Source organism: Lepidochelys olivacea, assembly GCF_965140295.1.
Source record: "Lepidochelys olivacea isolate rLepOli2 genome assembly, chromosome: 2".
NCBI lineage: Eukaryota > Metazoa > Chordata > Testudines > Cheloniidae > Lepidochelys > Lepidochelys olivacea.
This window is the reverse complement of record NC_140412.1, coordinates 269883753-269910629: the sequence shown is the minus strand read 5'-3', so window position 1 is coordinate 269910629 and position 26877 is coordinate 269883753. Positions and strand designations below refer to the sequence as shown.

Genomic DNA, 26877 nt, shown 5'->3' with positions numbered 1-26877 from the left:
AAGCCTAAATTAATTGTATCCAGTTTGCAAATTAATTCCAATTCAGCAGTCTCGCGTTGGAGTCTGTTTTTGAAGTTTTTTTTTGTTGAAGTATTGCAGATGTCAAGAATTATAACATTCAAAAACCAGTTGGAGAACACTTCAATCTCTCTGGTCACTCGATTACAGACCTAAAGTGGCAATTCTTCAACAAAAAAACTTCAAAAACAGACACCAAGGAGAGACTGCTGAATTGGAATTAATTTGCAAACTGGATACAATTAAATTAGGCTTAAATAGAGACTGGGAGTGGATGGGTCATTACACAAAGTAAAACTATTTCCCCATGTTAATCCCCCACCCCCCACGGTTCCTCAGACATTCTTGTCAACTGCTGGAAATGGCCCACCTTGATTATCACTACAAAAGGTTCCCCCCCACCCCCGCTCTCCTGCTGGTTATTGCTCACCTTAAGTGATCACTCTGGTTACAGTGTGTATAGTAACACCCATTGTTTCATGTTCTCTATGTATATAAACCTCCCCACTGAATTTTCCCACTGCATTTTCCACTGAATGCATCCGATGAAGTGAGCTGTAGCTCACAAAAGCTTATGCTTAAATAAATTGGTTAGTCTCTAAGGTGCCATAAGTCCTCCTGTTCTTTTTGCAAATACAGACTAACACGGCTGCTACTCTGAAACCTGTCAGAACTTCATTAGAAGAACAAAAAAGATAAGAGAACAACTCTGTTAGATCAGAATGGAAGATAATTTTACAGGCAGTCAGATTCAAAACATAGAGAATCCCTCTAGGCAAAACCTTAAGTTACAAAAAAACCCACAAAAACAGGAACACACATTTCCTCCAGCTCAGCAAATTTCACAAGACAAAACAAAGAAAACCTAACACATTTTCTAGCTAGATTACTTACTAACTTTACAGGAGTTGGAGGGCTTGCATCCTTGATCTGTTCCCGGCAAAGGTATCACACAGACAGACAAAAGCCTTTTTCCTCCCTCCTGATTTGAATGTATCTTGTCCCCTCATTGGTCATTTTGGGTCAGGTGCCAGCCAGGTTACCTGAGCTTCTTAACCCTTTACAGATAAAAGGATTTTGCCTCTGGCCAGGAGGGATTTTGTAGCACTGTATACAGAAAGATGGTTACCCTTCCCTTTATATTTATGACAGCATCGTAGGCGGGAGGGATAACTCAGTGGTTTGAGCATTGGCCTGCTAAACCCAGGGTTGTAAGCTCAATCCTTGAGGGGGGCCATTTAGGGATCTGGGACAAAAATTGAGGATTGCTCCTGCTTTGAGCAGGGGGTTGGACAAGATGATCTCCTGAGGTCCCTTAAACCCTGATATTCTATGATTCTATAAAATAACACTTTGTACACAAGAACTCTCTATCTTAGCTTTATAATTCAAGTCTTTCCAATAACCAATACACACCCAAACACATGTATTAAGAAAAGAATCATGAATAATTACAGTGAAATACCTGTTAAAACTGTAGTATCATGACTGAAAATGTAATTTTATACAGCAATGCAAATTTAAAATAAAATATGTGAATAATGTGTAATTATAATACTCGCCATTAGTGGGAAAAGTGACAGGTCCTCTGCTGGACAAGGGCCTGGAAATTTGGAGTGAGTTCAGTCAAGGCAAGACAGCCTGAATTGTCCCCCTCACCCCAATTGACCCCCCCCCCCCACTCAGTTCCCTGCCTGCCCCACCCAAAGGAGCTCCCGCCACCCCACTCACAGAGCCCAGATGCACTAACCATCCCTGGGCTGCTGCCAGAGGGCAGAGAACAGAGCTGGCAGGGCTTCAGCTGCAGTCACCCAAGGACACACTGCGCCCCACAGCCTGGCCCAGCCGCTGCCCTGTGCTGGGGAGCAGGCATGACTCCAGACAGCCCCAGCTGGGCTTCACTCCATTTGAGCTTTGTGTTGGGAGGAGTGACTAAAGGGGGCATAAAACAAATTTTGAGCTGGCTATAGCCCCCACAAACCCCCCAGCACCACCCCTGCTGGAGGATCATGAGCAAGTGTAACCCTTGGGTGGGCTAGAGTTCACTTCATTGCCCTTCTGCAGTGCCGAAAAAAATAAAACCCCTGTCAAGGTTCCTCCCCGACTCTGAACTCTAGGGTACAGATGTGGGGACCTGCATGAAAACCTCCTAAGCTTACTTTCACCAGCTTAGGTTAAAACTTCCCCAAGGTACAAATTAATTTTATCCTTTGTCCTTGAAATAGCCACTGCCACCACCAAACTTTAACTGGGTTTACTGGGAAACGTAGTTTGGACACATCTTTCCCCCCCCAAAATCCTCCCAACCCTTGCACCCCACTTCCTGGGGAAGGTTTGGTAAAAATCCTCACCAATTTGCATAGGTGACCACAGACCCAAACCCTTGGATCTGAGAACAAAGAAAAAGCATTCAGTTTTCTTACAAGAAGACTTTTTAATAGAAGTAAAGAAATCCCCTCTGTAAAATCAGGATGGTAGATACCTTACAGAGTAATTAGATTCAAAACATAGAGAATCCCTCTAGGCAAAACCTTAAGTTACAAAAAAGACACACAGACAGAAATAGTCATTCTATTCAGCACAGTTCTTTTCTCAGCCATTTAAAGAAATCATAATCTAACACATACCTAGCTAGATTACTTACTAAAAGTTCTAAGACTCCATTCCTGTTCTATCCCCGGCGAAAGCAGCATACAGACAGACACAGACCCTTTGTTTTTCTCCCTCCTCCCAGCTTTTGAAAGTATCTTGTCTCCTCATTGGTCATTTTGGTCAGGTGCCAGCGAGGTTACCTTTAGCTTCTTAACCCTTTACAGGTGAGAGGATTTTTCCTCTGGCCAGGAGGGATTTTAAAGGGGTTTACCCTTCCCTTTATATTTATGACAATGGCACATGTGGTCTTCATGATATGTACAGGCTGCCAATCACAGCAGTATCCAGGTCCCACAATCTGATTTACATCTCAGTGCATTCCATGGTGCTGGGATACATCTTACTCCACAGACTCATCCTGCTGTGCTGTGTTTGATGTCTGATGAATTACACTCACCAGAGCCCTGAGCTGAAAGGGAGAACTCTCTGCCGGGAGTGAAACCTACATAACCGCTCAGTGTGGTGCTCTGTATCCTGCTAGTGGTGGCTGGGACACAGAGGTTGATAAGCCTGCTTCAGCTTTAGCTCACAGAGCTGAGACTTGGCTTACACAGTAAAGGCTCATGTGTTGAGGTCCTAGGCTCAATCCTCCTTAGGGCATGGGGTGACATATATAGGCTAATGATCATGGAGACAGTTCTCCTTTCCCTCACAGTGAGTTATCATATCCCCTAAGAACCTCTTAATGCCAACTGACAAAGGGTGCTGAGGGGTTACAGGAATCTCCTGATTCTGGTTCACCAAAAAATGTCATGTGAATGACAAATGAAAGCCAGTGTCACACTGGTTATTAATATCTCTGTGAAATGTATGGTCAGGTTCTATCTAAGGAGTTATATGCATAGAGACTGAAAACATGTTCTTAACAGCTGTATCAAGGTATTAGTCACCGGCAAAGGCGACTAATTGGTTTTCTGTCAGATGGGAGATGTTCATTCATCTATCTGTTTACATGTGAATTGAGTATTGCCTCATTCACAATGGGTCCCCCGTCACCAGCCTGGACTGAATGCAAATGAAGGACTGTAAGAAACTGTCAGAAAGTAACTAACAGGAATACAAACACAGCGTGAGAACAGAGCTGTATCTCTGGGTGCACTTCAGCAGTTTTCTGGAGAATATTTGATGGGACAAAGCGGAGGCCCAGGTACCCTTCACTGAGGAAGTAAAAGGACAGCACTTTTGCTTCATGGGAAAAGGAGTCTCAACCAGGCTTGGTTGAAATCACTGGGGAGAACTTGGAGTGAGAGAAGCTTCTTTAGACAGGAGCTCTGTTAGTTAAGTTTAGTCTCTAGAAAGCGTGTTATGATTTTGTTTTATATGTAACTGTTTGTTTCCAGTATTCTTATTCGCTATCACTTGAATCTCTGTTCTCTGATAGTAAACCTATTCTTGTTTTCACTATAAACATATCTCAGTGCAGTCCTTTAAGCAGAGCTGTGTTCTAAGGTGTAATTGATACGCTGGTGAATTCTGGTCCCTGGGGACCAGCAGGCCTGGTAATTTTATGAGTGTCCGGTGAAGCAGGGGATGGACACTGCGGGGAATGCCCCAAGGACTCAGGGGTTGCTGTGTGCCACTTGCTACCTGTTCAGAGAGAGCAAGGCCTGCAGGGGCCTGGAGGGCAGTGCTTGGTTTGAGGGAGCTGATCCACAGCAGGCCCAGACAAGGCAGTTGCACACAAAGGGCAGGTGGTGGTGAGGTGTCTCCCAACCCTGGGTACCCCTAGGCAGCTTCACATCCCACTGGAGAGGGATGGTGGCTTTGAGCCTGGTGAAATAGAGGCAGTGAATATCCAAACAGCTAACGGGATGGAGCTGTCCCCAGCCGCCACCGCAATTAGCTGGAAATCTCAGCTCTCCTAGTGTGGGATCTCTGCTGAGCCCTGAGCAAATTCATACCTAATAATATGGCAGCTGCATAATGAGGGTAAATGATTAATTGAAAGCAGGTGAAGACATAAAGTCTCTTTTTTTTAGAGGTCAGCACCCTGGATTTGATCCTTGTGTAACGCATGTGCCTAAATAGGGAGATATCTTTTTAAGAAACCCATTGGGGGAGGTAGGAGTGAGTTGTGACTGGGTCATTGTTGCTAGGAAGATTTAGCACTCCACATCAAGCGGCTTCTGGAATTGGGTGTGGTAGTTTTGGGTCTGCTCCAATAGTAGGGTTGCCACGTCGGCCAGACTGGACACCATTTGTGGCAATAGTGTCTGGTCCGTCCGGTCTGATCAAGTTCGCAACCCTATCCAATAGGTTCCCTATTGCTGGGGTCAAACTCCATGAGGGCGAGCAGTCAGGACAGCTGCTTTATAAAGACCGCGTGCCCTGTGTGAGTCGGGGCAAGGTGAGCCCAGGAGTAGAAAGCAGGCTGTTGTCCCAAACTCTGAAGCATTTTGCAGCAGGGTTTTTTTGGTTATCTATACACTTAACTGAGTGACCGGTTAATCAGTTAGCTGACAGGCTTCAAGTGATTTCAGCAGAGGAAGAGTCTTCATGGATTCCAACTCAAGATTCCTACAAGCAAGTGGAAGGAAGATGTTGTTTTAGACACAGCAAACTGTATGGATTTAGTGGTCAAAGACTGTAACTGAGACTTAGGTGAATTCAACCTAAGCTTTTGGGAATGCTCTATTTCTTCTCACTGTGTTTCTGTGGAGCCTGAACTGTTCAGATTTTGAATTGTTTTCTTTATTTATGTTTATGTACAACTGTGAAGATAAGAACAGCCATACTGGGTCAGACTAAAGGTCCATCTAGCCCAGTATCCTGTCTTCCAACAGTGGCCAGTGCTAAGTGCCCCAGAGGGAATGAACAGAACAGATAATCTTCAAACAAACCATCCCCTGTCGCTCATTCCTAATTTCTGGCAAACAGAGACTACGGACACCATTCCTGCCCATCCCTGCTAATACCTATTGATGGACCTACCTCCATGAATTTATCTAGTTCTTTTTTAACCCTGTTATAGCCTTGGCCTTCACAACATCCTCTGGCAAGGAGTTCCGCAGGTCGACTGTGTGTTCTTTGAAGGAATACTTCCTTTTGTTTGCTTTAAAACTTCTGCCTGTTCGTTTCATTTGGTGACCCCCTAGTTCTTGTGTTATGAGAAGAACTAAATAACACTTCCTTGTTTACTTTCTCCACACCAGTCATGATTTTTGTAGACCTCTGTCATATCCTCCCTTAGTCGTCTCTTTTCCAAGCTGAAAAGTCCCAGTCTTATTAAGCTCTCCTCATATGGAAGCTGTTCCATACCCCTAATCATTTTTCTTGCCCTTTTCTGAACCTTTTCTATTTCCAGTATATCATTTTTTTGAGGTGGGGCAACCACATCTGCACTCAGTATTCCAGATGTGGGCGTACCATGGATTTATATAGAGACGATATGATATTTCCTGTCTTATTATCTATCCCTTTCTTAAAGATTCCCAACATTCTGTTCGCTTTTTTGACTGCCACTCCACATTAAGTGGATGTTTTCAGAGAAATATGCACAATGACTCCAAGATCTCTTTCTTGCGTGGGAACAGATCATTTAGACCCCATCGTTTTATAAGTATAAAATAATGTCTGTGGATTATAGAATAGCCATGTTATGCTGTAAAAATAGATTATTATTTGTTTCTTTATCTTACGATTTTATAAAGTTGTTTAATTCATTTCTTTAGTTCCTTTTGGGACAAAAATGTGGGGAGACTGATCCCATGCAATCCTTGCTGAAAATCCTTAGAGACTGAACTCCGGGTCTCCAGCTACTTTTCTATGGGAGTTACAGGTGAAAGGATTTTTCCTCTGGCCAGGAGGGATTTTAAAGGGGTTTACCCTTCCCTTTATATTTATGACACGCTCCCCAAATCTCAGCTAGGGTGAAACGCTGGCTGGGATTTCTTCCTGGAGCTCTAGGAAAAACAGAGTTAATAAGACACATGCATCTCTAAATATACTACCAAGTACATAAAGACTAAGAATCTTTTCCACATCTCAAGGACTATTTTAACCAGTTGATTCTGGGAAACTTTCACGGGAGAGTGCATCAGCCACTTTGTTAGAAGCTCCTGAGATGTGTTGGATGTCGAAATCAAAATCTTAGAGAGCTAAACTCCACCAAAGAAGTTTTTTGTTATTTTCTTTGACGGTGTGAAGCCACTTCAGTGCAGCATGGTCGTTTTGCAGGTGGAAACGCCGTCCCCAAACATATGGATGTAGCTTTTCCAGAGCGTAGACAATGGCGTAACATTCTTTTTCACCGACTGACCAGTTGCTTTCCCTCTCAGACAGTTTTTTGCTGAGAAACACTACAGGGTGGAATTCTTGATCAGGTCTTTTCTGCATTAAAACTGCTCCCATACCACGCTCGGACGCACCTGTGGTTACTAGGAATGGTTTGTCAAAGTCTCGGGCCCTTAGTACAGGGTCAGACATGAGTGTCGCTTTAAGCTGGTTAAAGGCCTTCTGACACTTTTCGGTCCACTGAACGGCATTTGGCTGTTTCATTTTGGTTAGGTCTGTCAGTGTGGCGGCAATTTGGCTGCATTGCAGTACAAAACCGGCCAAGCCTAAGAAGGATTGAACCTGTTTCTTTGACTTTGGGACAGGCCACTTTTCGATAGCATCCACTTTGACCTGTAGGGGGCTGATAGTTCCTTGACCCACCTGGTATCCAAGGTAAGTCACTCAGTTTAGGCCTATTTGACACTTCATAGCCTTAACAGTTAGTTCTGCCTCCCTTATGCACTCAAGGACTTTTTGTAGATGTTCCAGGTGTTCTGCCCAGGAATCCAATAATATGGCCACATCGTCAAGGTAGGCGACTGCATATTCTCCTAATCCCGCTAGGAATCATAGAATCATAGAATATCAGGGTTGGAAGGGACCTCAGGAGGTCATCTAGTCCAACCCCCTGCTCAAAAGCAGGACCCATCCCCAATTAAATCATCCCAGCCAGGGCTTTGTCAAGTCTGATCTTAAAAACTTCTAAGGAAGGAGATTCCACCACCTCCCTAGGTAACGCATTCCAGTGTTTCACCACCCTCCTAGTGAAAAAGTTTTGCCTAATATCCAACCTAAACCTCCCCCACTGCAACTTGAGACCATTACCCCTTGTCCTGTCCTCTTCCACCACTGAGAATAGTCTAGAACCATCCTCTCTGGAACCACCTCTCACCTCTCAGGTAGTTGAAAGCAGCTATCAAATCCCCCCTCATTCTTCTCTTCTGCAGACTAAACAATCCCAGTTCCCTCAGCCTCTCCTCATAAGTCATGTGTTCCGGAGTCCTAATAATTTTTGTTGCCCTTCGCTGGACTCTCCAATTTATCCACATCCTTCTTGTAGTGTGGGGCCCAAAACTGGACACAGTACTCCAGATGAGGCCTCACCAATGTTGAATAGAGGGGGACGATCACGTCCCTCGATCTGCTCGCTATGCCCCTACTTATGCATCCCAAAATGCCATTGGCCTTCTTGGCAACAAGGGCACACTGCTGACTCATATCCAGCTTCTTGTCCACTGTCACCCCTAGGTCCTTTTCCGCAGAACTGCTGCCCAGCCATTCGGTCCCTAGTCTGTAGCTGTGCATTGGGTTCTTCCGTCCTAAGTGCAGGACCCTGCACTTATCCTTATTGAACCTCATCAGATTTCTTTTGGCCCAATCCTACAATTTGTCTAGGTCCCTCTGTATCCTATCCCGGCCCTCCAGCGTATCTACCACTCCTCCCAGTTTAGTATCATCCGCAAATTTGCTGAGAGTGCAATCCACACCATCCTCCAGATCATTTATGAAGATATTGAACAAAACCGGCCCCAGGACCGACCCCTGGGGCACTCCACTTGACACCGGCTGCCAACTAGACATGGTGCCATTGATCACTACCCGTTGAGCCCGACAATCTAGCCAGCTTTCTACCCACCTTATAGTGCATTCATCCAGCCCATACTTCTTTAACTTGCTGACAAGAATACTGTGGGAGACCGTGTCAAAAGCTTTGCTAAAGTCAAGATACAATACATCCACTGCTTTCCCTTCATCCACAGAACCAGTAATCTCATCATAGAAGGTGATTAGATTAGTCAGGCATGACCTTCCCTTGGTGAATCCATGCTGACTGTTCCTGATCACTTTCCTCTCATGCAAGTGCTTCAGGATTGATTCTTTGAGGACCTGCTCCATGATTTTTCCGGGGACTGAAGTGAGGCTCACTGGCCTGTAGTTCCCAGGATCCTCCTTCTTCCCTTTTTTAAAGATGGGCACTACATTAGCCTTTTTCCAGTCATCCGGGATTTCCCCAGTTCGCCACGAGTTTTCAAAGATAATGGCCAATGGCTCTGCAATCACAGCCGCCAGTTCCTTTAGCACTCTCGGATGCAACTCGTCCGGCCCCATGGACTTGTGCACGTCCAGCTTTTCTAAATAGTCCCTAACCACTTCTTTCTCCACAGAGGGCTGGCCATCTATTCCCCATGTTGTGATGCCCAGCGCAGCAGTCTGGGAGCTGACCTTGTTCGTGAAGACAGAGGCAAAAAAAGCATTGAGTACATTAGCTTTTTCCACATCCTCTGTCACTAGGTTGCCTCCCTCATTCATTAAGGGGCCTACACTTTCCTTGGCTTTCTTCTTGTTGCCAACATACCTGAAGAAACCCTTCTTGTTACTCTTAACATCTCTCGCTAGCTGCAGCTCCAGGTGCGATTTGGCCCTCCTAATTTCATTCCTACATGCCCGAGCAATATTTTTATACTCTTCCCTGGTCATATGCCCAACCTTCCACTTCTTGTAAGCTTCTTTTTTATGCTTAAGATCCGCTAGGATTTCACCTAGCGGTCATTCAGAGGTGACCCGGGCAACTACAGGTCAGTAAGTTACTGGATCAGTTGGGATTGTATGTCTGGGGACTGTTTGAGCCTTTGTTACATTGATCATCCTTAATCATCTTTGATAAGCCACAATCAGCCGTGTGCTCACCCTCCCCCAGTGTGATTAATGAAGGCGTGGGGCTGACCTAGGAGAGAAGGCCTTAAAAGCCAGAGGCTAAACAACCAGGGGGAGCTAACGAACAGGGAACCACAAACAGGGGAGATTGAGAGGGAATTTGTGAGAGGGAGTCATAATAAATCAGTAGGGTTAGGAAGGGACACATTGCCAGGGCCAAAGCTGTTCCTGTCTCCTCTGCCTGCGTGTGTAGCCAGACCGATAACCCAACCATTGAACATACAATCATAGAATCATAGAATATTAGGGCTGGAAGAGACCTCAGGAGGTCATCTAGTCCAATCCCTTACTCAAATCAGGACCAACACCAACTAAATTATCCCAGCCAGGGCTCTGTCAAGCCTGACCTTAAAAACCTCTAAGGAAGGAGATTCCACCACCTCCCTATGTAACCCATTCTAGTGCTTCACCACCCTCCTCGTGAAAAAGTCCATAAAAGGTTGTTACAAGGATGAGGGAGAAAAGTCCATAAAAGGTTGTTACAAGGACAAGGGAGAAAAATATTCTCCTTAACCTCTGATGACAGGACAAGAAGTAATGGGCTTAAATTGCAGCAAGGGAGATTTAGGTTGGATATTAGGAAAAACTTTCTAACTGTCAAGGTGGTTAACCACTGGAATAAATTGCCTAGGGAGGTTGTGGAATCTTCATCATTGGCGATTTTTAAGAGCAGGTTAGCCAAACACCTCTTGGGGATCATCTAGATCTGTAGTATTTATTGTGCGGCCAGTGGGCCACCTGCGGTTCATCATGGTAAGCCGCTGACTGGCCGTGGGAGTTTGCTGATGTTGAGCGTCAGCAGGCATGGCTGCCCGCAGCTCCCATTGGCCACGGTTCACTCTTTCCAGCCAATGGGAGCTGCAGGAAGTGGCAGCTGGGTTGTGGGAAGTGGCACAAGCCACAGGGACGTGTTGGTCGCCGGTTCCCACAACTCCTATTCACCGGGATCGGTGAACCATGGCTAGTAGGAGCTGCAGGTGACCGTGCCTGTGGACGCTCAATATCAACAAACTCCTGTGGCCAGCCAGTGGCTTACCCTAATGAGCCACATGCGGCCTGTCAAGGTTCCTTCCCCACTCTGAACTCTAGGGTACAGATGTGGGGACCTCCATGAAAAACCTCCTAAGCTTACTTTTACCAGCTTAGGTTAAAACTTCCCCAAGATACAAACTATTTTTATCCTTTGCCCTTGGACTTCCACTGCCAAAACCAAACGTTTATCTGGATTACTGGGAAAGCATAGTTTGGAAACGTCTTTCCCCCCAAAATCCTCCCAACCCTTGCACCCCACTTCCTGGGGAAGGTTTGGTAAAAATCCTCACCAATTTGCACAGGTGACCACAGACCCAAACCCTTGGATCTTAGAACAATGAAAAAGCATTCAGTTTTCTTACAAGAAGACTTTTAATAGAAGTAAAGGAATCACCTCTGTAAAATCAGGATGGTAAATACCTTACAGGGTAATTAGATTCAAAACATAGAGAATCCCTCTAGGCAAAACCTTAGATTACAAAAAGACACACAGACAGAAATATGCATTCTATTCAGCACAACTTATTTTCTCAGCCATTTAAAGAAATCATAATCTAATGCCTATAAAGCTAGATTAATTACTAAGTTCTAAGACTCCATTCCTTTTCTCCACAAAAAGCATCACACAGTCAGACACAGATCCCTTTGATGTTCTCCCTCCTCCCAGCTTTTGAAAGTATCTTGTCTCCTCATTGGTCATTTTGGTCAGGTGCCAGCAAGGTTATCCTAGCTTCTTAACCCTTTACAGGTGCAAGGATTTTTCCTCTGGCCAGGAGGAATTTTAAAGGGGTTTACCCTTCCCTTTATATTTATGACATGCCCCCCAAAATCACATATAGGGTGAAACGCTGGCTGGGATTTCTTCCTGGAGCTCTAGGAAAACAGAATTAATAAGACACATGCACCACTAAATATACTACTAAGTACATAAAGACTAACAATATTTTCCACATCTCAAGGACGATTTTAACCAGTGGATTCTGGGAAACTTTCATGGGAGAGTGCATCAGCCACTTTGTTAGAAGCTTCTGAGATGTGTTGGATGTCGAAATCAAAATCTTGGAGAGCTAAACTCCACCGAATAAGTTTTTTGTTATTTCCCATGGCGGTGTGAAGCCACTGTAGCACAGCATGGTCGGTTTGCAGGTGGAAACGCCATCCCCAAACATATGGGCATAACTTTTCCATAGCGTAGACAAAGGCGTAACATTCTTTTTCACTGACTGACCAGTTGCTTTCCCTCTCAGACAACTTCTTGCTGAGAAACACTACAGGGTGGAATTCTTGGTCCGGTCTTTCCTGCATTAAAACTGCTCCCACACCACACTTGGATGCATCTGTGGTTATTAGGAACGGTTTGCCAAAGTCTGGGGCCTTAGTACAGGGTCAGACATCAGTGTTGCTTTAAGCTGGTTAAAGGACTGCTGACACTCTTCGGTCCACTGAACGGTATTTGGCTGTTTCTTTTTGGTTAGATCTCTCAGTGGGGCGGCGATTTGGCTGATGATTATCCCATCCCCATGCTGTTGGGGGAACACTTGGCCAATCATGTGATGCGAACCAAGAGGGTGGGAATGGTCACCAGCAGCCAGGCTAAACAGGCCGTCATGCCTAGCTCTGTTCTGGAAACTTCTACCAGGATCCGGTCAGAGGTGATGGATCTGGACCCCAGGCCAATGTCTGCAACAGCAGTAGTGGATCCAGTCTCAGACACCCAGACAGAGCCAGTCCCAGAACCAGAACCGGCGGAACAACCAGCACCAGACCCATTGCCAGCACTGAATCCAGTACTTGCAACACCAACACCAGAGGGCCCCACCGAACCTGAACCGGCAGCAGCCTATAACCCTACACAAGAGGCTCAGCCGGAGCCTGAACACCAACATAGTGCCCCAGCGGAGAGCGGTTCACAGTCAACGGAAACAGCCCCATCCCCTACATCGCTTCCAGAGGGACCAAGCATAGGTCCACGATCCAATGAGGAACTGATGTCTCCAGCATCAAGGGAACAGTTCCAGACCGAACAGGAAGCAGATGAAAGTCTCCAGAGAGCTTGGACGGCAGCATGGAGCAACCCGCCACCTCTCAGCTCTTCTAATTGATCCAAGTTTGTTGTAGAAAGAGGACTTCTATACAAGGAAACTCTTTCTGGTGGACACCAGGAAGACTGGCATCCTCAGAGACAGTTGGTAGTTCCAACTAAGTACCGGGTCAAGCTCTTGAGCTTAGCCCACGATCATACTAGTGGCCATGCTGGGGTGAACAGGACCAAGGCCCATTTGGGGAGGTCTTTCCACTGGGAGGGAATGGGCAAGGATGTTTCTACCTATGTCCGGTCTTGTGAGGTGTGCCAAAGAGTGGGAAAACCCCAAGACCAGGTCAAAGCCCCTCTCCAGCCACTCCCCATCATTGAAGTTCCATTTCAGCGAGTAGCTGTGGATATTCTGGGTCCTTTTCCGAAAAAGACACCCAGAAGGAAGCAGTGCATACTGACTTTCATGGATTTTGCCACCCGATGGCCGGAAGCAGTAGCTCTAAGCAACCCCAGGGCTAAAAGTGTGTGCCAGGCTCTAGCAGACATTTTTGCCAGGGTAAGTTGGCCCTCTGACATCCTCACAGATGCAGGAACTAATTTCCTGGCAGAAACTATGGAAAGCCTTTGGAAAGCTCATGGGGTAAATCACTTGGTTGCCACTCCTTACCACCATCAAACAAATGGCATGGTGGAGAAGTTTAATGGGACTTTGGGGGCCATGATACGTAAATTCGTAAATGAGCACTCCAATGATTGGGACCTAGTGTTGCAGCAGTTGCTCTTTGCCTACAGACCTGTACCACACCCCAGTTTAGGGTTTTCCCCATTTGAACTTGTATATGGCCATGAGGTACAAAACACCCTCTGAACCTCTTTAGCCCTTGATAAAGAAAACTTACAGGATGCTCAAAAAGAGCAAAAAGCCAACCGAAAGCCTAAGATGTACCATATTAATTCTCTAAAGCCCTTTTATTCCTGAGAATTAAAGATTTGTCAGTTTACAGCCCAGGGAGGAGATGACGCTGAGTGGCCTGAAGGTGTCTACTACGAAAGGAAAAGTGCTGGTGGTGTGGAAGAGGTGAACCTCTCCATGACCCTTGGGCGTATACAGCGACAGCAGATCCAGGAGCTGTGCACTAGCTACACGCTGACATTCTCAGCCACCCCAGGACTGACTGAACGGGCATACCACTCCATTGACACAGGTAATGTTCACACAATTAAAGTCCAACTTTACCAGGTGTCTCCTCAAGCTAAAACTGCTGTAGAACGGGAGATCCAGGATATGTTACAGGTGGGTGTAATCCACCCCTCTGGAAGTGCATGGGCATCTCCAGTGGTTCTAGTTCCCAAACCAGATAGGGAAATACGTTTTTGCGTGGACTACCGTAAGCTAAATGCCGTAATTCACCCAGACAACTATCCAATGCCACGCACAGATGAACTATTAGAGAAACTGGGACAGGCCCAGTTCATCTCTACCTTGGATTTAACCAAGGGGTACTGGCAGGTACCGCTAGATGAATCCGCCAAGGAAAGGTCAGTCTTCACCACCCATGTCGGGCTGTATGAATTTAATGTACTCCCTTTTGGGCTGCGAAATGCACCCGCCACCTTCCAAAGACTTGTAGATGGTCTCCTAGTGGGATTAGGAGAATATGCAGTCGCCCACCTTGACGATGTGGCCATATTTTCGGATTCCTGGGCAGAACACCTGGAACATCTACAAAAAGTCTTTGGGCGCATAAGGGAGGCAGAACTAACTGTTAAGGCTATGAAGTGTCAAATAGGCCTAAACAGAGTGACTTCCCTTGGATACCAGGTGGGTCAAGGAATATATAGAATCATAGAATCATAGAATATCAGGGTTGGAAGGGACCTCAGGAGGTCATCTAGTCCAACCCCCTGCTCAAAGCAGGACCAATCCCCAATTTTTGCCCCAGATCCCTAAATGGCCCCCTCAAGGATTGAACTCACAACCTGGGTTTAGCAGGCCAATGCTCAAACCACTGAGCTATCCCTCCCCCCCTGAGCTATCCCTCCCAACTATCAACCCCCTACAGGCCAAAGTGGATGCTATCCAAAAATGGCCTGTCCCAAAGTCAAAGAAACAGGTTCAATCCTTCTTTGGTTTGGCTGGTTATTACAGACGATTTGTACCACAATACAGCCAGATTGCCGCCCCACTGACAGACCTAACCAAAAAGAAACAACCAAATGCCGTTCAGTGGACCGAAGAGTGTCAGAAGGCGTTTACCAGCTTAAAGCGACACTCATGTCTGACCCTGTACTAAGGGCCCCAGACTTTGACAAACCATTCCTAGTAACCACAGATGCATCCGAGCGTGGTGTGGGAGCAGTTTTAATGCAGAAAAGACCAGATCAAGAATTCCACCCTGTAGTGTTTCTCAGCAAAAAACTGTCTGAGAGGGAAAGTGGCATTTCCACCTGCAAACAGACCATGCTGCGCTACAGTGGCTTCATACCGCCATGGGAATTAACAAAAAATTTATTCGGTGGAGTTTAGGTCTCCAACACATCTCAAGAGCTTCTAACAAAATGGCTGATGCACTCTCCCGTGAAAGTTTCCCAGAATCAACTGGTTAAAATTGTCCTTGAGATGTGGAAAAGATTGTTAGTCTTTATATTCTTGGTAGTATATTTAGAAGTGCATGTGTCTGATTAACTCTGTTTTCTCCTAGAGCTCCAGGAAGAAATCCCAGCCAGCGTTTCACCCTATCTGTGATTTGGGGGGCATGTCATAATATTAAAGGGAAGGGTAAACCCCTTTAAAATTCCTCCTGGCCAGAGGAAATACCCTTTCACCTGTAAAGGGTTAAGAAGCTAGGATAACCTCGCTGGTACCTGACCAAAATGAACAATGATGATTTAACTGGGAATTGGTCCTGCTTCGAGCAGGGGGTTGGACTAGATGACCTTCTGGGGTCCCTTCCAACCCTGATATTCTATGATTCTATGATCCCCAATGGCCGGAGATGGGGTACTAGATGGGGAAAGCTCTGAGTTACTACAGTGAATTCTTTTCCAGTTGTCCGGCCAGTGGGTCTTGCTGACATGTTCAGGGGCCAACTGATCGCCATATTTGGGGTCAGGAAGGAACGTTCCCCCAGGTCAGATTGGCAGAGACCCTGGTGGGTTTTTAGCCTTCCTCTGCAGCATGGGACCTGCATCACTTGTAGGTTTAAACTGGAGAGTGGATGATGAGGTCTGTTGCCTGCAATGTGCAGGAAGTCAGACTAAATGATTGTGATGGTCCCTTCAGGTCTTAAAGCCTATAAGTCTCATACAGGAATATCATCCTCCGAGAGGTTCCCCTTCTCTTCTTGTTCCTTCTGCTCTTGTGCTGGCCAGACAAGACCTGGTTGGAATGTTTCAAAAATTTAAAATTAAAAAACAAACTGAATTTTCTCCCCTTTCTTTCCACCCCACTAGTTCAGACCCATCCTTACCCTGAGGTTGTTACACAGCACTTCCAGCACCTGGTGCATCAAGCTGTGTCTTTGTGTATATATGTGTGTGTGTTGTAGGACACTGAACACATCTCTGGAAACAACTCTCTTTGGGTTCCAAGCAGTTCCCTGATCATGAAGACATCACTAACATATGACTATTTCCTTATGATAATGAAATGCTAATGGGTGGCTATGCATAGTTGTGGGCATTTGTATATCCTCTTTTGAAAATTGTCTCTCTCCTCCATTGTTCTGGCCTGCGTCAGCTCCTTCCAGCCACAGAACCCTGGCCCTTTCAGAATCAGGTGAGGAGCATGAGTCATGATTGTATGAGCCTAACTGGTCTCCAGAATCTTTTATCTTCCCTCTAGTAAATCAATGCTGTTTTCCTTTACAAAACTTCCAAAGTAAGCCCTGGTCTACATTAGAGTTAGGTTGATGCAAGGCATCTTACGTCGACTAATTCTGTAAGTGTCTACACTAACATTTCACTCTCACTGATAGAAACTCTCCCACTACACTGATTTAATAACTCCACCTCCATGAGCAGCGTAGAGTCAAAATCGACGTAGTTAGGTTGATGCAGTATCAGTGTAGAAGCTGCTTTGCTCACATTGACTGTTGTTGGCTTTCGGAATCCATCCCACAATGCCCCTCACTGACAGTTCACTTGGTGCAAGCGCTCTTAGTGAGGACGTACATCGCCAACACAAGGGGCTAAGTATAGACACGCACAAGAGATCTAATTACTGTAGCCGCTTATGCCAATGTAAGTTAGGTCAACTTAATTTTGCTGCAAAAACATGCCCTAAAATTGGAGTCTGCACATGGATTTTAGAGCACTTTAAAATATCTTCTTAAACCAGAAGTGTTCAGATTCAATGACCACAGCATGTCACCTGGAGCCATCAAGCTGCAGTGACTACAGAGCCTGCAAGCTTCTGGCTTGCAACAGAGCCCCATTGCTGCCGCACATGCCCATTTCACTCTCTCGAGAGCATCAGTTTGAGTCAACCCCTATTGGAGTTCTACACTTTAGCCACAATAGCTGGTTCAGTATTCCTTCCCCAAAGGAGACCTGGGTGGGTGCACTAGCCGAGATCAATCTTGAATGGGTTATATCCCCGTTTAGGGAGGATCAGCATCACAGTCGGAGCCCCAGCTGCAGGCAAAACAAATCTTAGAAGAATCAAAAAGTGTTGATGTCACATGATATTTTTAGGGGGGCTTTCTGTCAGGAACTCCTGGCTCAAATTACCCCAAATGTAGATCAATGACCCTGCCCTAGATCTCCAGGAGGCACAGCAAATGTGGAGACAATCCAAGCAGGTTTTAGAGGATTTAGAAAAGTCATCCTTTAAACAATAAGTGATTCTCAGCCCTAACTATAGCAGTACTGCGACTCCATTACGGGGTGGTGGTACTGAGACACAGGGAGGCCACACAGCAAAGCAGCGGGAGGCAAGATTGCACCCAAAAAATCCCTGTCGTTGCTGTAATGTCAAAACATCAATCTCTCCCCCATGGCTGAACTTTGTTATCTCTGAAGTGACATTACTATTTTTGTTCTGAACAGATTCGTGTTACCACAGCCAATACGGGGAATCAGAACTGAGAATCGTCCTTGTAGGTAAAACAGGAGCTGGGAAAAGTGCAACAGGAAACACCATCCTTGGTGAGAGAGTGTTTGCATCCATACTGGGAGCACAGACAGTAACTAAGATTTGTAAAGCTGGCAGTAGGATCTGGAATGGGAAGACAGTTCGAGTGCTTGATACTCCTGCAATTTTTGATCCAAAGATCTGTAGCACAGACACTTACCAAGAGATCAGTCGCTGTATCGCGCTCTCTGTCCCAGGCCCGCACGCTCTGGTGCTGGTGACCCAGCTGGGCCGTTACACTGAAGAAGACAAGGACGCGGTGAGGAGAGTAGAGGAGATTTTTGGAGTTGAGGCCATGAGGTACATGATCGTCTTGTTCACCCGAAAAGAAGATTTAGGGGATGGTTCACTGAGTGACTATGTGAGACACTCGGATAACAGAGATCTCCAGACGCTGATTCAAAAGTGTGGGGACCGATACTGTGCTTTCAATAACAAAGCAACTGGAGCAGAACAGAAAGAGCAGGTTAGTAAGCTGATAGAAATAGCTGAGAGAATGGTGTGGGAGAACGGAAACTCATATTATACTAGTGAATTATATTTCAAGGCAGAGGTGATGCTCAGTTATGATAATGGAAACTTTGAAGACAAATGCAGAAACTTTGGAGAAAAAGTGAAACAGCACATCACAAACCAAAAAGACATAGCAGAAGCTGAGCATCACTGGGTATTAAACAGAATTAGGAAAGTATGTTGTCATATAATTCCAGTTTATCTATGGAGACCTGTGATATTTGTGATATATGCTATATGTAGGATAGGATGTGCTATATGTAGGAGAGGATGGAGGTGCATTCTTTCATTGTATAATTACTGGTTTGGTTAATGATGATAACTCAGTTTCCTATCTGTTTTCCTCTTGGAGTTGAAATGTAGTTTATTAATAATCATGGACAGAATTTCTCTTCATTCTAATCCTACAGCTTCCTATGTTCTATAGCTCAGCTTCTTACCACGAGTACAGCAAAAGACAAACATGCAAATTATGATTAGATGAAGTCATTTAGATTTGTTTTACAATAACTTCACGCAAGAGATTGTATACAGATGTGTCAAATCTGTACTTTTTTACGGAAAACCAAATGATGGCAATATAATAAACATGGCGGCATTTCCATTAAAATCTCATTGTATCAAATTTTGGTCATTTCAAACAATACGTAATTTATAGCGATGAAGAGTCAGCACGCCCAGTGTAGATTTAAACTCTCCCCTCACACCAGACTCTCTTCCCAATAGAGCCGCCCCCTACAACTGCTTCCGTCTTTTAGAATGTGAACTTTGCAGGGTGTGCAGAAGGTGAGCAGCGTCAGGCTGTGTCAGACCAGCGTGCAGAAGGTGACATTCCAAAGCTCAGAGCCCCTCCCAGAGAATGCTCTGCTGTCATGGGGGTGGGAGTATTTCTTCACTGATGCCAGGAATCAAACCCTTCTAGTTTGCCTGATGTGCCAGCAAGGGTTTCAGCATGGCTTTGATTTGACTGTGTAAAACCATATGTAGTATATTCATAGTCATGCATATACTCAGGGGATTAAAGGGTAAACACTAGCAAACTGGCTCAGAAGGAGGGGAGACTGTCTCATCACCCTGCAAAATGTCTGGGCAAGTAGAAGGATGGATGAGGCAAAGCAAGAATGCCAACAGTAGCACCAACATTCCCACAGTTCTCCATAGGAAGCCCAACATGGTTATGATCCAGAAGACCCCTGCTTTGTGCATGTAAGAAATAACGCTCCACACACACCGAAGTCCTGTTACTGCACAGTGACTTTAAAAGATGCTGACCAGACGCTGATGGCTGCTTCCCTACACAGTCACAGGTACTGAATAAATTTTAAAATATGCATAATGACTGGGCCACAGTTTTGCTGACGAGTGAAGGATGCAGTATAACTTGCTGTCAGGAGCTTCACTATAACATGCCAATTCAGGGGGAAACTTGTCTGAAGACCTCCCATGTTGGTCACTTCATTGGAATCTCCTTCCTTAGAAGTTTTTAAGGTCAGGCTTGACAAAGCCCTGGCTGGGATGATTTAATTGGGGATGGGTCCTGCTTTTGAGCAGGGGGTTGGACTAGATGACCTCCTGAGGTCCCTTCCAACCCTGATATTCTATGATTCTATGATTGATGACCCATGGCCATAGGCTGGGGATGAATGGGTGCGTAAGAGAATGAGGTAGAAGTGTGGGAAGGAAGGGACATGATTGGCAGCATGGCTGCTGGGGAGACAAGAGAATGGTATTGTTGAGGGAAGGACACATTGCCGCCTTGGGTGTCTGGAGACATTAGTTCAAGCAGTCTGAGTCTGTTTTATTGGAGAGGTGGATGGATCAGAGAGATGTACAACTTGTGACTTGTTGGTGGCTGCATGTGCAAAAGAGATTGAGGTTCAAGTGAGGGTTTGGAGGGAGTACCATGAAGCACTGTGGGAAGTTGTCAACAAGTTCATGTTTCTCCTTTGAGAATGCTGCTGAACACCAGTTAACTACTTAGTTCAGTCCAAAATGTCCAAAAAGATCACAACAAAAACTTGAATCTGCTCATGAACATACATCGTTTCACAGAATCATAAAATCAAAGGACTGGAAGGGACTTCAAGAGGTCTTTTAGTCTAGTCCTGTGCATTCAAGACATGACTAAGTGCTATGTAGATCATCCATGCATGACAGGTGTTTGTCTAAGCTGCTATTAAAAATCTCCATAAATAGAGATTCCACAACCTCCCTAGGCAATTTATTCCAATGCTTAACTACCCTGAAGTTTTTTTTCTAATATCCAACCTAAACCTCCCTTGCTGCAATTTACGCCCATTGTTTATTGTCCTATCCTCAGAGGTTAAGGATAACAATTTGTCTCCCTCCTTCTTGTAACAACCTTTTATGTAATTTAAAATTGTTATCTTGTCCTCCCCTCAGTGTTCTCTTTTCCATACTAAACAATCCCAATTCTTTCTATCTTCCCACATAGACCTTTCTAGACCTTTAATCATTTTTGTTGCTCTTCTCTGGACTCTCTCCAATTTGGCCACATCTTTCCTGAAATGGGGCATCCAGAACTGGACACAATACTCCAGTTGAGGCCTAATCAGCACAGAGTAGAAGGGAAGAATTACTTCTTGTTTCTTGCTTACAACACTCCTGCTAATACATACCAGGATTATGTTTGCTTTTTTGCAACAGTATTACACTGTTGACTCATATTTAGCTAGTGGTCCACTATGACCCCCAGATCCCTTTCTGCAATACTCCTTCCTAGGCAGTCATTCCACATTTTGTGTGTGTGCAACTGATTGTTCCTTCCTAAGTGGAGGACTTTGTATTTCTTCTTACTGAATTTCATCCTATTTACCTCAGACCATTTCTCCAGTTTGTCCAGATCACTTTGAATTTTAATCCTGTCCTCCAAAGCATTTACAACATCCCCCAGCTTGGTATCATCCACAAACTTTATAAGCAAATTATCTATGCCTTTATCTGAATCATTGATGAAGATATTGAACAGAACCAGATCCAGAATTGATCCCTGTAGGACCCTACTAGTTATGCCCTTCCAGCATGACTGTGAACCACTGATAACTACTCTCTGGGAATGGTTTTCCAACCAGTTATGCACCCACCTTATAGTAACTCCATCTAAGTTGTATTTCCCTAGTTTTCAATGAGAATGTCATGTGAGACAGTATCAAAAGCCTTACTAAAGTCTAGATATACCATATCTAGAGCTTATCCTCTATCCACAAGGCTTGTTACCCTGTCAAGGAAAGCTATCAGGTTGGTTTGACATGATTTGCTCTTGACAAATCCATGCTATTACTTGTCACCTTATTATCTGCTAGATGTTTGCAAATTAACTCACTTTCCCTTATGTGTTACTCAAGTTTCTAGGTGGTGGGCCAAGGGTGTGTAATCATTACAGAGACCGCCTAGAGGGCTGGTGTGACTGCCATATGGTTTCCTGGTCCCAGGTAATTCCTGACACTCTGTATCCTGGCAACTGATGACCAATGCCCATTCTCTGAAAGAGCCAGACAGTCGTGTTGGAGAACAAAGCAATAGGTGGAGGCCAGGTGACTTAGCCCTGGTCTACACTAGAAGTTGAGGTCGAATTTAGCAGCATTAAATCGATTTAACCCTGCACCCACCCACATGATGAAGCCCTTTTTCCCAACTTAAAGGGCTCTTAAAATTGATTTCCTTACTCCACCCCCGACAAGGGGATTAGCATTGAAATCAGCCTTGCCGGGTCGAATTTGGGGTACTGTGGAAGCAATTAGACGGTATTGGCCTCTGGGAGCTATCCCACAGTGCTCCATTGTGACCGCTCTGGACAGCACTCTCAACTCAGATGCACTGGCCAGGTAGACAGGAAAAGACCCGCAAACTTTTGAATTTCATTTCCCATTTGGCCAGCGTGGCAAGCTGCAGGTGAGTGCAGAGCTCATCAGCAGAGGTGACCATGATGGACTCCCAGAATCACAAAAGAGCTCCACCATGGACCAAACGGGAGGTACAGGATCTGATCGCTGTATGGGGAGAGGAATCTGTGCTATCAGAACTCCATTCCAGTTTTCAAAATGCCAAAACATTTGTCAAAATCTCCAGGGCATGAAGGACAGAGGACATAACAGGGACCAGAAGCAATGCCGCGTGAAACTTAAGGAGCTGAGGCAAGCCTACCAGAAAAACAGAGAGGCGAACGGCCTCTCCGGGTCAGAGCCCCAAACATGCCGCTTCTATGATGAGCTGCATGCCATTTTAGTGGGTTCAGCCACCACTACTCCAGCCATGTTGTTTGACTCCTTCAATGGAGATGGAGGCAGCACAGAAGCAGGTTTTGGGGACGAGGAAGATGATGATGATGAAGTTGAAGATAGCTCACAGCAAGCAAGCGGCGAAACCGGTTTTCCCGACAGCCAGGAATAGTTTCTCACCCTGGACCTGGAGGCAATGCCCCCCCGGACCCACCCAAGACTGCCTCCCGGACCCGCCAGGCGGAGAAGGGACCTCTGGTGAGTGTACCTTTTAAAATAATATACATGGTTTAAAAGCAAGCATGTTTAATGATTAATTTGCACTGGCATTTGCAGCTCTCCTGGATGTACTCCCAAAGCCTTTGCAAAAGGTTTCTGGGGAGGGCAGCCTTATTCCGTCCACCATGGTAGGACACTTTACCACTCCAGGCCAGTAGCACATACTCGGGAATCATTGTAGAACAAAGCATTGCAGTGTATGTTTGCTGGCATTCAAACAACATCCGTTCTTTATCTCTCTGTGTTATCCTCAGGAGAGTGATATCATTCATGGTCACTTCATTGAAATAGGGTGCTTTTCTCAAGGGGACATTCAGAGGTGCCTGTTCCTGCTGGGCTGTTTGCCTGTGGCTGAACAGAAATGTTCCCCGCTGTTAGCCAGGGGGAGGGGGGGTAGCCACGTGGTGGGGGGAGGCAAAATGCGACCTTGGAACGAAAGCACATGTGCTATGTATGTAATGTTAACAGCAAGGTTTACCATGAAAGAGTGTACCCATTGTTCTAGAAAATGTGTCTTTTTAAATACTACTGCCTCTTTTTTTTCTCCACCAGCTGCATGTGTTTCAATGATCACAGAATCTTCTCTTTCCCAGAGGCTAGTGAAGATTAGAGGGCGAAAAAAACGCACTCATGAAGAAATGTTCTCTGAGCTCATGGTGTCCTCCCACACTGACATAGCACAGACGACTACATGGAGGGAGACAATGTCAGAGTGCAGGAAAGCACAATATGACCGGGAGGAGAGGTGGCAGGCTGAAGAGAGTAAGTGGTGGGCTGAAGAGAGAGCTGAAGCTCAAATGTGGTGGCAGCGTGATGAGAGGAGGCAGGATTCAATGCTGAGGCTGCTGGAGGATCAAACCAGTATGCTCCAGCGTATGGTTGACCTGCAGGAAAGGCAGCAGGAGCACAGACCGCCGCTACAGCCCCTGTGGAACCAACCGCCCTTCTCCCCAAGTTCCATAGCCTCCTCACTCAGACGCCCAAGAACGCGGTGGGGGGGCCTCCGGCCACTCCACCCCAGAGGATTGCCCAAGCAACAGAAGGCTGGCATTCAATAAGTTCTAAAGTTTTAAACTTTCATAGTGCTGTGTGGCCTTGTCCTTCCCTACTCCACCACCCCTCCTGGTGCTTCTCTCCTCCATCACCGCTCCTGGGGTACCTTGGTAGTTATTCCCCTATTTGTGTGATGAATGAATAAAGAATGCATGAATGTGAAGCAACAATGACTTTATTGCCTCTGACAGTGGTGATCGAAGGGAGGAGGGGAGGGTGGTTAGCTTACAGGGAAGTAGAGTGAACCAAGGGACGGTGGGTTTCATCATGGAGAAACAAACAGAACTTTCACACCGTAGCCCTTCCAGTCATGAAACTGTTTTTCAAAGCTTCTCTGATATGCACCACGCCCTCCTGTGCTCTTCTAACTGCCCTGGTGTCTGGCTGTGCGAAACCAGCAGCCAGGCGATTTGCCTCAACCTCCTGCCCGCCATAAACATCTCCCCTTACTCTCACAGATATTGTGGCGCGCACAGCAAGCAGTAATAACAGTGGGAATATTGGTTTCGCTGAGGTCTAACCGAGTCAGTAAACTGCGCCAGCGCACTTTTAAATGTCCAAATGCACATTCTACCACCATTCTGCACTTGCTCAGCCTGTAGTTGAACAGCTCCTGATTACTGTCCAGGCTACCTGTGTATGGCTTCATGAGCCCTGGCATTAAGGGGTAGGCTGGGTCCCCAAGGATAACTATAGGCATTTCAACATCCCCAACAGTTATTTTCTGGTCTGGGAATAAAGTCCCTTCTTGCAGCTTTTGAAACAGACCAGAGTTCCTGAAGATGCGAGCGTCATGTACCTTTCCCGGCCATCCCACACTGATGTTGGTGAAACGTCCCTTCTGATCCACCAGTGCTTTCAGCACTATTGAAAAGTACCCCTTGTGGTTTATGTACTCTCTGGCTTGGTACTCCAGTGCCAAGATAGGGATATGGGTTCCGTCTATGGCCCCACCACAGTTAGGGAATCCCATTGCAGCAAAGCCATCCACTATGACCTGCACATTTCCCAGGGTCACTACCCTTGATATCAGCAGATCTTTGATTGCGTTGGCTACTTGCATCACAGCAGCCCCCACAGTAGATTTGCCCACTCCAAATTGATTCCCGACTGACCGGTAGCTGTCTGGCGTTGCAAGCTTCCACAGGGCTATTGCCACTCACTTCTCAACTGTGAGGGCTGCTCTCATCTTGGTATTCTTGCACCTCAGGGCAGTGGAAAGCAAGTCACAAAGTTCCATAAAAGTGCCCTTACGCATGCAAAAATTTTGCAACCACTGGGAATCGTCCCAGATCTGCAACACTATGCGGTCCCACCAGTCTGTGGGAGAGAGTCCAGCGAAGGGCAATAAACTGGAGAGAGTCCAGTGAAGGGCAACAAAAATGATTAGGGGTCTGGAACACATGACGTATGAGGAGAGGCTGAGGGAACTGGGATTGTTTAGTCTGCAGAAGAGAAGAATGAGGGGGGATTTGATAGCTGCTTTCAACTACCTGAGAGGTGGTTCCAGAGAGGATGGTTCTAGACTATTCTCAGTGGTAGAAGAGGACAGAACGAAGAGTAATGGTCTCAAGTTGAAGTGGGGGAGGTTTAGGTTGGATATTAGGAAAAACTTTTTCACTAAGAGGGTGGTGAAACACTGGAATGCGTTACCTAGGGAGGTGGTAGAATCTCCTTCCTTAGAAGTTTTTAAGGTCAGGCTTGACAAAGCCCTGGCTGGGATGATTTAATTGGGGATTGGTCCTGCTTTGAGCAGGGGATTGGACTAGATGACCTCCTGAGGTCCCTTCCAACCCTGATATTCTATGATTCTATGATTCTATGTGCTTGTTTCCCGAGCCCAGAATTGGCGTTCCACCGCATGAACCTGGCCCATTAGCACCATGATGCCCACATTGCCAGGGCCCCTGCTTTGAGAGAAGGCAGTGTCCATGTCCTCATCACTCACATTACCCCGCTGATGTCACCTACTCGCCCGGTATCGCTTTGCCAGGTTCCAGTGCTGCATGTACTGCTGGATAACGCATGTGGTGTTTAATGTGCTCCTAATTGCCAAAGTGAGCTGAGCGGGCTCCATGCTTGCTGTCGTATGGCGTCTGCACAGAAATAAAGCGTGGAACGATTGTCTGCCGTTGCCCTGACGGAGGGAGGGGTGACTGACAACATGGCTTACAGGGTTGGCTTACAGGAAATTAAAATCAACAAAGGGGGTGGCTTTGCGAGAAACTGAATGGCCCCCTCAAGGATAGAACTCAAAACCTCAAGGATAGAACTCAAAACTGGGTTTGGCAGGCTGTTGATTTCACAGAGGGAAGGAGGAGAAAATGAATACAAAACAAATCTGGTCTATTTCTTGTTTTGAGCCACTTCATCTATCTTTATACATCTTGCTGGCAGCAGACTGTGCAGTACGACCACTGGCCGTCATCATCTCCTGGGTGCTCGGCAGAAGATCGCGCAGTATGACAACTAGCCATCATCTTCTGCTGGCTGGAGGTTAAAAGACAGTGCACTGCCGGTAGGACTCAATCGCCACAAGACAAAACAAGGGAAATGACCTGGCTGAGTCACTCCCATGTTTGCCCAGGTGCCCAATTAAAAGAACACCCAGGACTACGTCGATGACGGCTACCAGTCATACTGCACTGTCTGCTGCCAAAAGGCAATAAACTGCTGCTGTGTAGCAATGCAGTCCCACGTCTGCCAGCACCTAGGAGACATACAGTGACCGTGAGCTGAGCGGGCTCCATTCTTGCTATGGTATGGCATCTGCACAGGTAACTCAAGAAAAAAGGTGCAAAACGATTGTCTGCCCTTGCTTTCACGGAGGGAGGGAAGGAACGGGGGCCTGACGATATGTACCTAGAACCACCCGCGACAATGTTTTAGCCCCATCAGGCACTGGGATTTCTACCCAGAATTCAGATGGGTGG

At 46.0% G+C, this 26877-nt stretch overlaps 1 pseudogene across 1 annotated transcript in view; it reads left to right on the top strand.

Annotated features, from left to right (window-relative positions):
• Positions 1-26417, top strand: part of LOC311516810 (GTPase IMAP family member 1 pseudogene) — a 97269-nt pseudogene extending 70852 nt beyond the window's left edge. The window contains exons 2-3 of the transcript XR_014714669.1: positions 17777-18327; positions 26394-26417. The product of XR_014714669.1 is annotated as a GTPase IMAP family member 1 pseudogene (transcript). The remainder of the gene's footprint in view (positions 1-17776; positions 18328-26393) is intronic.
• Positions 26418-26877: the final 460 nt, after the last annotated feature.